At 44.0% G+C, this 13329-nt stretch overlaps 1 pseudogene; it reads right to left on the bottom strand.

The window, feature by feature from the left end:
- Window positions 1-9946: 9946 nt before the first annotated feature.
- On the bottom strand, window positions 9947-11049 carry LOC142184557 (carbohydrate sulfotransferase 4-like; annotated as a pseudogene).
- Window positions 11050-13329: the final 2280 nt, after the last annotated feature.

The raw sequence follows: 13329 nt of genomic DNA on the forward strand, positions 1-13329 counted from the left end.
GTTGTGAGTAATCTGGAACGAAAAAGTGAAGAAATTTTATAACAAACAGCTCATATTTAAGACCCCACCCATTCCCTAAAAAAAGACATGTCAAGAAGCTAAATATCCACCGAGAAGACATTGTTCCCTTCTGTACTGTTGGGTTAGATTCTGTATGGCAGGTGCATTTATCACACAGCCGTCACTTTATGGTTCATAGGGTAGAGGACAAGAACCAAAGGTTCCTGGTGGAAGAGGAGCCGCGCTCACTGGCAATAGGACAGGACATAAACCGGAATACCCAAAATGGATTCTTTATTTAGTAGAACAGCACGATGCATTTTGGGCCAAACTGAGCCTTTTCTTAAGTGCAAATAAACAGGTTACGTCGGGCCAGATTCGCCATCGGGTGAGGCCATCTGGTTCCCATACTGCTTTTTCACATTATTCCATAATCTATTGTATAAATACTGCACTCAGAGCGCTCGGTGTATCTCCTTTTTTTGCTCTCTACTTTATGGTTCATGCCAGTCATAACCTTGAGCTGCAGAGCCAATCCAGGATGTAGTTCAGCCCCAAATCAAAGGCTGACAGGACCTGACACTGACATGGCTTGTTGCCTGTGAGTGCATCGTGTATCTCGGCTCTCTGTGTCCTCTGAACGCAGTCCCAGTATCTCAAGCATTTATCCCCCTGTTGCCTTATTGGATACCTTATTGGATGGCCTTGACTACTGATATTCCTCTGCTTTTGTACTGGCAAATCCTGTACGCTCTGCATCTTGACCCCAGCTATTGTATTACTCTCTTTTCCTGCAATGCTTTTCTGGTTTGGTCCTTAGCCTGCAACCCTTGTTGCCCATAGATGTTGTTGCAGATTTTGCACTTTTTTGAACCAGAACCAGGAATGGATTGAGCAGACGGGAGACGTCTAAGAGCTTCCTACTTACTTCCTATTCCTCCTGTCGCCGCTACTAGGTTTAGCTAAAAAAAAAAAACACAGCAAAATGTCCAATAAAAAAATAATTATTTGTTAAGTGTCCCTGATGTTCCGTTGCTGGGCGACACAATTGAAAATCTGGGGTAGTTTCCGATATTGTTGAGTTTATTAAAACTAGTACTTTTTAGTTTATTCCCCCCAACGTTCCACCGATACAGCCTGGGTCTGAAGAAGGCGAGTCCTTGGCACTTTGCTGCAGGCTCCGGTGAATACCTCGAGGTCGCCTTAGGCTTTGGTTACCGCAGCAGAGTTGGATTACAGGTTGCTTAATTTGCTTGCGGTCTTTTGATCCTATCAGTCACCTGCTGAATATTGGGGAATTGTCTAAATAGCAACTCCAAATACAGGAAGGGGTTAATAACTCTTCATGGAGGTTAATGGAGAAACTGATCTCGTATTGTTAAAGCTAAGGTTGCATTCACACACACTCTTTGGATGCAGTTTGTGACACTAAAGCAAGGAGTGTATTCAAGGAGAAAGACGTAAGACCTTTCCTTCCCTTTTGCTATGGCGTAAAACTGCCACATGTGAAAACACCCCAAAGATTATTCTTGTCTGTGTGTAGGTGTCGTGAACTTATTTCGGTGGCAGGTGTTGGGGTATGAACTTTACGTCTATAGAGAAATCTCACTATAAACTATTGTTTAAGGTGCGTCACTTTGTTAAAGGTGCGAAAGCAGACGACAGCTCATTGTAATGGATGACTAGTCATCAGGATGGCATTGAACACAGTTTACACAAGAGACTGCTGACTGACCCCTCCTGCCGCCTCCAGACACTGCTGTTTGTCTACCTCAGGGGTTAGCAACCTCCGGCACCTGTATATTTACCTGTCATGGGGCTCTCAGCTGCTTTACATAAAGAGTTTGTCTGCTGACCATGGAAACACAGTCTGAAAGGAAGAAGCGCTATGGGAAAAATTATTGGATGTAACATCCTCGTGTCCAAGCCGTGAGATAACCTTGTCAGATGATAGCAATTGTTTTTGTGCATTGAAGTGCAGTATAATACAACAACTGAACGTGCTAAAGTGGGTGTTCATCTCAACAAGGCTACACAGATATGTATAGATGTATTCAACAAAAATACAGGGCTCTACCTTATGCAGGGATACATATCAGCATCTCTGTCTTTATAGACCCTCTGACCTTATCATATATCTATAGGAACCTCAATTCCATTTCCCCGGACCCAAATTTATGCTTCGATGGAAGACCAACCTTGATGTGACATCTACCAAAACATGGAACCATGGGCTCTCAAAAATGGTTATAGTTTCTGCTACGGAAACATCATTAAATATTTTGTCCCAAGCTCAGTACATAGATACGGCGCCTACGAGGTTCACAGTTTTTTTTTCTCCACAATGTCACGCCATTGCTTTAGGGGTTACTGAAGTGGAGTGTCTACCCTGCAAAACTGGTGGACCTGCCCTAACGTACAAGTATCCTGGAGAGACATAAGCCTCTTATCTATAACCGCCTCAGTCTACTTCATTGCATGTGTATCGGGTTGTATGAGTCTTCCTTCAAATAGAGGTTTTTTTAAAAAAAATGTAAAAATATGACTCGATCTCTACTACAATTATAGAAAAATTAAGAAAACCTCATGTACCCCACAAACAAAGTATCAAAACATTTTACGGTAGACTCGGTAATTCAAAGCTTACCTTTATCATATCGCATAGTCTGAATACTCTCAAAAATATCCCATAAAATCGCCACATACCTGAGGTCACCAGTTGTATCAGTGGAAAATTGTTGGATCTCTGGTTTTCAGATTATCGGTGTCGTCTCCAATGGGTTCATGATGTCTACACCGGTGAGAAGTCCTGCACAGATTCTCTAGTCTATCACACACTCTGGTGTCTCCTCAGCTTGGCCACGATCATCCCCACCATGATCCTGAACACACTTGTGTCATTTCTCTACGATACATTGGTCTTTGCTATCTTCCTCCTCCTCCCTCCATTGAGTTGGGGAACATAAAGAGCAGTCTCACCTTTCTTCCAGATTGGTTATAAATCCCTCCTCGCTACTCGGTCTCCTGGAGACATGTCTTTTATCTTTGACATGTCCTGCCCTTTACCTGCCCTGATATATTCGGCCACCTGGTTTCTTGTTCCTTTCATGAATCGAAAGGAGGTGGATAACATCTCTGTCATGGTATCTGACCCTGAAATTTAGGAGGAAATGCCAGTTACATAATGTCCAGACCCTAAAGGAGTCGCTTAAAAAAAACCACTCTCGCAATGTCACCAGTGTGAGAAGTGGATGAACCTGCTCAGTGGCACATTCTCCAGAAGATCTTCCACCTTTGTGTTCGCATTCACGTCCTTCATGTCCATCAGGTTTTTTACGAAACTTTAGGTTATCAACACCCGTAGAAGAAAGGAATGAAGTAAAACATGACTGGACGGATTTATTTTCCATCATGTTTTCAACCAAGCTTCTTTACCACCACCCCCAACACTGCTCTCGCCTGACCTTGCAACCTTACACTAAGGCCCAACACAGTGAAATGCAGCAAAAAAGTTGCAAAAAAAAAAAAACACATGGCAGAAACGCGTTGCATTTTTCATAGCAATTTCACAGCGTTTTCCTCTGCCTCTATTATAGCTATAGAAGACACCAAGGTTTCCGCAGGTATAATGGACAATCTGAGATTTACAGGCATTTTTGAAAACACAGTTTTTCTGCTGCAGATTTTTTCTGCAATGTGTGGATGAATCCTGTACACTTTGCAGGTTTTCGCAGTGTGGGGCCCCAGCCTTAAAAAGGACTCGGACACCAAATGTTGGTTGTAAAGGTCACAGCAGCGACCATTTATTAATACGAAACCAATTAACATAGTCTTTAATAATAACCTTAAATAACATTTATAGAGGACGTTTCACCACCAACTCAAGTTCTTGGCACCGCTAATAGTCGCTGCTCCACTGATCCTTGCACAATTGGAATTTTTCTCTCTCACCCCCACCATTCCTGAGCCTTCAATGCTGTTAGTTTTGGTACCTGATATACTATTTAGGCTCTGTACTGTCAGGTGGCGGTGTCAGACAGGAGCACGCAATGGCTGCGATTCTGAACTCGCTAAGTCCCTTCTCCAGCAGCGATGTCGGCAATGCAAGGACAATATCTGAGTAACGTAATGTAGGCTTTTCCATCTACAACAATGACCTGACACACGACTAAATGGATAAGCACTGCCTACACAACCTGGATCAGTCGTATCTAGACTGTACCCTTTCTCCTGACTCGATGGACTTCTGGATGGATGGACTTCACAGATTGGACCAGTGGCAGGAACTGTCCCAGTTTGCCACCAGTCTTGTCCACCATCCAATGTCCTATTGAAAAGGGTGTCCATTATGTTCCATACTGCGCCACTTCTGCTGGGAACTCTCCCTACCCTACACGGGGTCAAAATAACAAACTTGAAAAGGGATTTTTTATTTTTTTTTTACTGCTTTTCTAACAAAAAAATTTTTATTTCGGGACACATTGACACCCAACTTGTTGCTAGTCCTCAAACCGATGTTGCTTCTTACAACTCCTCCATGTGCTTAGAAACACCAGGAGACATCCAACACCAAAATGGAATATTTTCGGACCATTTTTTAATTTAAAAAAAAAAAACATAAATCTGACGTAGTGTGATTTACCACCGACTACCATCTGCTTACCCATAGCCATATATGTCTTTATCATTTTGCCATTTTTCATGATGTCTTGGGGTTAAAGAACTTGAAGTGGTTGGATACAATACAGGAGACCGTAGAGGGTGACATGTGACTTTAAAGGGATTCCGCCATTAAAAACCTTTTTTTTTTCTAGTTGACATATTGGAATAGCCTTAAGAAAGGCTATTCCCCTCCTACCTTTAGATGTCTTAGATGTCCAGTGTTCGGTTAAAAATCAGTTTTTCGTCTGTCTGCAAAAGAGTTCTCTTGCAGCACTGGGGGCGGTCCGCAGCGCTCAAACAGCACTGGGGGCGTCCCCAATGCTGCGAGAGAACTCTCTCCAGCACCGCTTCCATCTTTGTCAGCAACAGCCTCTTCATCTTCTTCTTCCGGTGCTGGGGTCACACTGGTACGCCTGATCTGTACTCCATAGAACTACAGAAACGTACTGCGCATGCTTGCGTAAGCGGCCACAAAAAATGGCTGCCAGCATGTGCACTTGGCTCTCCCTGCTGCAGGATGGCAGAGCTGACTGCACAGGCGTACAATTGTGACCCCAGCGCCGGAAGAATAAGATGAAGAGTTCGTTGCTGACGAAGATGGAGGCGGCGCTGGAGAGAGTTCTCTCGCAGCATTGGGGACGCCCCCAGTGCAGTTTGAGCACTGCGGACCGCCCCCAGTGCTGCAAGAGAACTCTTTTGCATACTGACGGAAAGCGGATTTTTAACTGAACGGCGGCGCGGAGAAGACATCTAAAGGTAGGAGGAGAAGAGGCTTTCTTAAGGCTATTCCTATGTGTCAACTAGAAAAAAAAAGTTTTAAATGGTAGAATCCCTTTAAGGCACTTTGAATCTGAACTATCTGAACTAAAGTTATTTGGACCAAACTGAATGTGATTCAGGTTTCGATCAAGTTGGAGCCAAAACAGATTTCAGGATTTGCTCATCTCTAGGATCAAATTGTGAGGTGGTTGTGTTTGGTATACTGACCACTATCTGACCCCAGAGACACTAGAACATACCATAGGCCACAGTTTCTGTACCACCATCCCAATGTGAACTGTGCTCTGCGCTCTGTGACTGTCCCTGTATACTCTCACTTTTATATGGACCAAACAAGCCTTGTTGTCCAAAGACAAATCTCCATATAAATCTGAGCTCTACTATTCCTTACAGACTGAAATCTGCTACACCAGACAAGATCAGCCGCCCTACAAGGGATCAGCAGAGCTTTGTTACGCCTGACAAACGCAGTTCTCCTTCACCTGGCGAGCTCACCTGTGATACACCTGATAGTTCTGCTACATCGGTACACAAAGCAATTTATGTCGTAATAAAGCCATTCAAGACGTAGCTGAGATAAGTCAGTAATGTGATGGCACTTCTCCAAAGGACTTCAGGTAAACTAGTGTAAGCCACTGCCATTCTGAAGAAATGTCATAACCCTAATACTAGACCTGCAGCGAGACCCGCTGAGCCCAATGTACCTGACTTAGGGAGCCTCGTCCATAACACTTGTGGTTCTTCTCCTTGAGGACCTCGTCACAGAAGATCTGTCAGTGAGTAGAACATTTCGTAAACTGGGGTGGATGAGATCTTACTGAGGAGATGACAAAGTGCCTGGAGGGGAATTCATCAGTAAATCACTTTCTGGCTCCGGGATCTCGGGGTCAGCCATCCAGGTGATAAGTTATAACTCTCTAAGGCATATGGCGGCACTACAGATGAGTAATACATTGGCCCTCATAAAGGTCTGGATGAGGGAAAATTTTATTTCACATGAAATTTTAATTTGAAAATGTTTTAAATATCCAATGTCGTGATTGTCCTTATAATACACAGCAGGACTTCTTTTTTTTTATGTAGATTGTGAGCCCCACACAGAGCTCACAATGTACATTTTTTCCCTACCAGTATGTCTTTTTTTGGAATATGGGATGGAAATCCATGCAAACACGGGGAGAACATACAAACTCCTTGCAGATGGTTTTATGCCCTTGGTGGGATTTGAACACCAGGACTCCAGCGCTGCAAGGCTGCAGTGCTAACCACTGAGCCACCATGTGGCCCCCACAGCAGGGCTTCTGTATTAGAGTGTACTGAACATTACACTGACAGGGCCTAATGGGCTTCCACAGAGGACACGGTGGCCGAGCTACAACTCCAGCCATTGCATCATGGGGTCAGTTCTATTGATGGCGCAGACTCAGCTCCATCATTGCGGTTACTTTGTTTGCCTTTATTACTCTCCCATGGTACTAGATGTGAAAATGGGGGTGGATTTAGAACTTTTTAGGCCCTAAGAAAATGTATGTTTTAAATTGTTAGGTCACACCCGCTCTTTACACGCCATGCCCCCTGGTTAGAGGAACTGCCTCCGATTTACAGGTCATGCTGCACTATATTGTCCAGTAAGATGTCAGGCTTTCTATACTGCACCCCTTCATATTTTACACAGGACTTCTCCACATATTGTAATGCCATCGTAGGGTCTCTACAGAGTATAATACTCCCTTAGTGGTCCCCACACAGTATAATGCTCCTTTAGTGGTCCCCACACAGTATAATACTCCCTTACTGGTCCCCACCCAGTATAATACTCCCTTACTGGTCCCCACACAGTATAATACTCCCTTACTGGTCCCCACACAGTATAATACTCCCTTAGTGGTCCCCACACAGTATAATACTCCCTTACTGGTCCCCACACAGTATAATACTCCCTTACTGGTCCCCACACAGTATAATACTCCCTTAGTGGTCCCCACACAGTATAATGCTCCCTTACTGGTCCCCACACAGTATAATACTCCCTTAGTGGTCCCCACCCAGTATAATACTCCCTTACTGGTCCCCACACAGTATAATACTCCCTTAGTGGTCCCCACACAGTATAATGCTCCCTTACTGGTCCCCACACAGTATAATGCTCCCTTAGTGGTCCCCACACAGTATAATGCTCCCTTACTGGTCCCCACACAGTATAATGCTCCCTTAGTGGTCCCCACACAGTATAATACTCCCTTACTGGTCCCCACACAGTATAATGCTCCCTTACTGGTCCCTACACAGTATAATACTCCCTTAGTGGTCCCCACCCAGTATAATACTCCCTTACTGGTCCCCACACAGTATAATACTCCCTTACTGGTCCCCACACAGTATAATACTCCCTTACTGGTCCCCACACAGTATAATGCTCCCTTACTGGTCCCCACACAGTATAATGCTCCCTTAGTGGTCCCCACACAGTATAATGCTCCCTTACTGGTCCCCACACAGTATAATGCTCCCTTAGTGGTCCCCACACAGTATAATACTCCCTTACTGGTCCCCACACAGTATAATGCTCCCTTACTGGTCCCTACACAGTATAATACTCCCTTAGTGGTCCCCACCCAGTATAATACTCCCTTACTGGTCCCCACACAGTATAATACTCCCTTACTGGTCCCCACACAGTATAATACTCCCTTACTGGTCCCCACACAGTATAATGCTCCCATACTGGTCCCCACACAGTATAATGCTCCCTTAGTGGTCCCCACACAGTATAATGCTCCCTTACTGGTCCCCACACAGTATAATGCTCCCTTAGTGGTCCCCACACAGTATAATACTCCCTTACTGGTCCCCACACAGTATAATACTCCCTTACTGGTCCCCACACAGAATAATGCTCCCTTACTGGTCCCCACACAGTATAATGCTCCCTTAGTGGTCCCCACACAGTATAATACTCCCTTACTGGTCCCCACACAGTATAATGCTCCCTTACTGGTCCCTACACAGTATAATACTCCCTTAGTGGTCCCCACCCAGTATAATACTCCCTTACTGGTCCCCACACAGTATAATACTCCCTTACTGGTCCCCACACAGTATAATACTCCCTTACTGGTCCCCACACAGTATAATGCTCCCATACTGGTCCCCACACAGTATAATGCTCCCTTAGTGGTCCCCACACAGTATAATGCTCCCTTACTGGTCCCCACACAGTATAATGCTCCCTTAGTGGTCCCCACACAGTATAATACTCCCTTACTGGTCCCCACACAGTATAATACTCCCTTACTGGTCCCCACACAGAATAATGCTCCCTTACTGGTCCCCACACAGTATAATGCTCCCTTACTGGTCCCCACACAGAATAATGCTCCCTTACTGGTCCCCACACAGTATAATACTCCCTTACTGGTCCCCACACAGTATAATACTCCCTTACTGGTCCCCACACAGTATAATACTCCCTTACTGGTCCCCACACAGTATAATACTCCCTTACTGGTCCCCACACAGTATAATACTCCCTTAGTGGTCCCCACACAGTATAATACTCCCTTAGTGGTCCCCACACAGTATAATACTCCCTTACTGGTCCCCACACAGTATAATACTCCTTTACTGGTCCTCACACAGTATTATACTCCCTTACTGGTCCCCACACAGTATAATACTCCCTTACTGGTCCCCACACAGTATAATACTCCCTTACTGGTCCCCACACAGTATAATACTCCCTTACTGGTCCCCACACAGTATAATACTCCCTTACTGGTCCCCACACAGTATAATACTCCCTTAGTGGTCCCCAAAAAGTATAATACTCCCTTAGTGGTCCCCACACAGTATAATACTCCCTTAGGGGTCCCCACACAGTATAATACTCCCTTACTGGTCCCCACACAGTATAATGCTCCCTTACTGGTCCCCACACAGTATAATGCTCCCTTACTGGTCCCCACACAGTATAATACTCCCTTACTGGTCCCCACACAGTATAATACTCCCTTACTGGTCCCCACACAGTATAATACTCCCTTACTAGTCCCCACACAGTATAATACTCCCTTACTAGTCCCCACACAGTATAATGCTCCCTTAGTGTCCCTCATATCATTCAATGCCCCCTTACTGTATACACCACCTTACAGTATAATAACCCCTTAGTTTACCTTAAACACCTGGCTGAGCTCAGTATGCATGTTTATAGCAGAGTCAGGAGGGATAGCTGTAGAGGAGGATTTGGATACAGAAGTATTGAAAGTCAGAACCTGATGTATCCTGAGGGTAGTTCACCTGTAAGAACATTCCTGGGGGCCCTGAAACCCCTTTAAGAGCATTTCAGGACTTCTGATATGAAAATAATTTATGGGATAAATTCTTTAACAGTATCTAGAGATAAGGGATCTTCTACTCAAGGCGTAGGACGGGACACAAGAGTTGTCTTTCTCTTTTATTAAACCTAATACTGCTAAAGTTCATATTTATTCCACCCCAGGGGTCATAAAACAAAGTCTACGCTCATGTTCTTCTGATCACTTATTGAACTCACTGGCGAGTAACCAAACAGATCCATGGCTTCCTTGCAGTATTCTTCAACCTCCTTTACATTCTTGAAGTCCATGTTCTGTCTCCATTGTTGAATGACTTTGGAGGACTGTCTAGAAAAGGGCATGAATCCGTTGTCTTCGTTCACGTTCACATGAGTTATGTTATAAATCCATTTCTCCAGGTCTGGTGTCATTTTGAGCCCTGAAAACTCATACATTTTTTTAGCGTTCACAATCGGTTCTCTTGACAAATCCTCGTGCCGAATAAGCATATATCGCCTCTCCAGGGAATGTCCGCCTCCTTGGGCCATTCGGTTTATATCTACTTGTGCTTTGCAGATCTTGGCCATGACAGGAACTTCTGTGACCTTCTCATGATCCTTCAGCACTATCTGATCATCCACATCAAGGTTAAATTGTCTCCTTGATGATGCTACAGCCCTGGGGTCTCTCACAAGATGAATGATCCGAAGATCAAGTGCTGGGTCTTGAAAAAGTGGAAGAAGAACAGAAAGGTCTAGAATTCGGACTGTTTTCATGACCCTGTGGTTATAAGTGTGGCATGCCTTTGCCATGTTATCGAAGGTGGAATCTTTGCATTGTCTGTAACATTTTGAGCGATTATAGCCCTCAGGTGGCATGGGATGTGAACAAGATGGTGGCGAAAACAAGGCACGACTCTCTGCGAAGAAGGTCAATCTGGCGATCTTTCGAGAACCATAGTTGTACTGTTGTAGTGGGGAAACATCACAGGTGAAAAGAGAGCGAATAAGGTCTCGGACTGGGTAATGAAGTAGTGTGGCCACTTCTTGTTGAAATCTCATCCAGAATATCCTGGTTCAAAGAGATAAAAGACATCGGGGTGGTGATTGAAGATTTGCCCAAGGAAGGAAGAGCCGGAGCACCAGGTAGATATAAGGAGAACATGGACTGGTGTCTTTTTCGTTCCATAGGATTTTGAGGAATTACAATTTGGGTTGACTTGGTAAAATTGATATGAAAAAAGAACGATGAACAAAAGAAAACAGATGCAGAAGGCCGAACGGATAGACATGGTGACATGGAACCTGCCAGAAGAATGTGAGGGACAAAGAAAATGAGGGATTACCAAATTACGTACCATAGAAAACGAAACGCAAAAGAAACAAAAGAGTAATGGAAATGTATCCAAGCTTTTGTTCACATCAACATCATTTTCTGTGTCGTAAAGATTTTAAACCTCTCTATTTATGCCATCAAAAACATTAGAACCCTTGAAGTGCAGTAGTAGCCCCGTTTCCATTCACATAAGTAGGAGCAGGGCTGCTTCAGGCCATACACTTGCTATATGGCTTCTGGCGGCTGCACCTGATGATTGGTTTGGGGTTCGGGTATTGGATCCTGACTGATCATATACCAATGACCTATCCTGGGGAGAGGTCATAAGTATCAAAAATGTTCAGATTCCCTTGAATTCTGGAAAAGTTTCCATAGCTGTCAAAATGACTTGCTGATCAATATATCAAAAGGTTATTTTAGAATCTCACCACCCAATTAAAAAATGTAATTCACCTGAACCACAAGCCTAGGCAAGAATATCTGGCACTTTACCTGCAGTACTCCTCATATACTAATCGACTAACTGAATTTATCGACACAGGTCAGCAAAAAAAATTTGAGACGTGGAATTCCTCAAAAAAAAAAACAAAAAAACACAGAAGTCAAGGACAAAATCTTCTTACCGGCTTCTCCAATCTGACCCAAGAAACCAGCCCGAATACGGATCCTTGAAGAGTCCCTTCTCCAAAGTCTCAACCTTTTTCTTTCCCAATGCCAAGAAACACCTTGAGCCAGTAAACGTGTCAGCTAAGATGGAATTTTCCCCATTAAGGAACTTCAGGGGACAAAACAATAACTCACAAGCTACAGTAACCAATTATTCGGCCTCATGGAGCAGAACGCGACATTCCGGAGAAAGACCTTTTCATGGCTTGGAGAAGATGAAGACTGAAGCTTGAAGGAAGCTGCTGAGATAGTTTCCTTCTTGAAATTCTCACAGTAATAGTTAAATGTGAGAGATGTGCCAATGAATCTGCATGGTGCCCAGGTTAAGGCGTGGTTAGAGGTTTTGTGTTTATGCTTCAGCTGTGTGACCACACGTATCCAGTAGGATAGATCCAGCTAGATTATTCCGAGGGACACAATAACCTATTGAGACTTTTGAGACAATAACCTATTGAGACGATCTTGCAACATCTCCAGTCATATTTTATAATTGTTATTATAAAAGAAGGATATGTCCTCCGCAACCCCTTCCACCTCCATCTCAAGATGACAAAGGGAGATAACATTCTGTTTAGTATAGTGACTATACGTTGGGTGTTTCTGGAGCTGCAAACAAATTTTGAAGGGGTTCTCTGCAAATGTAACATTGATAGGTCATAACCGGGATAGGCCACCAGACAGATCCTCATAGTTCAGCTTCGTGGACCTCATGTTTTTGTCACGGTGGCTTTTTACGTCTAACTACAGGAATCCTGATCTTTTTGGCTATTGGTTGGTGTGGTCCACATTGTAAACACATGAAGAAATCTCCAAATAGTTGGAGTGAGGTCTTTGGACTTGTGGGATGTCCTCAGGATTCAGAAGTGTCTCCAACATGGCGGGGCATCCTCATCATTGTAGCATGTCCTCAGGCTAGTGGGGTGTCTTCAGACATCTCTAGTGTCCTCATGCTTTTTGGGGTGTTTTGTGGCATGTCCCCAGGATTGTGGAATGAGCCCAGTGTTGTTGTGTGTCCTCAGGCTTATTGAGTCTTCTCATTATAAGTGGGTGTCCTTGAGGTTGTGGTTCTTCAGCTCAATGGGTCTCTTCGGTGATAGGGGAGTATAAATTTTATTTTTTCACTGCCCTTGACTGATTTAATAGATAAAGGGGACGTCCATTTTTGCCTGGACAAAGTCTTTAATTTGGCAAAGTTGATCATTATGCTCTGATATCTGCTCAGACCCAAGAACAGAATCAGTGGCAACTCAGACATATAAAAAATAAAAATAAACTCTCAACTTTCTGGAGTTCAACCTGAAGATCCTCCAACGTCTTGTGTATTCATTGATGTCATCAGCCCAGGGTCACCACTGAGACCTCGATTGGGCTTCAGCAGTCATGTGGGGGGAGGGGCATCAAAACCATCACGTTCTGACAATACAATAGACCAGAAGAAGGGAACGCTGCAGAAGAAGAGAGGAACGGGGAGTCGGTGTTTTGTTTTATTTTTATAAATGGATACAAATAAGAATACAGTAATTTTTTTGTATAAATTTCACATTTCTGGTTGAGACCAAACAAGTTCAGT

The sequence above is a fragment of the Leptodactylus fuscus genome, chromosome 11 (genome assembly GCF_031893055.1).
Source record: "Leptodactylus fuscus isolate aLepFus1 chromosome 11, aLepFus1.hap2, whole genome shotgun sequence".
In the NCBI taxonomy this organism is placed as follows: Eukaryota; Metazoa; Chordata; class Amphibia; order Anura; family Leptodactylidae; genus Leptodactylus; species Leptodactylus fuscus.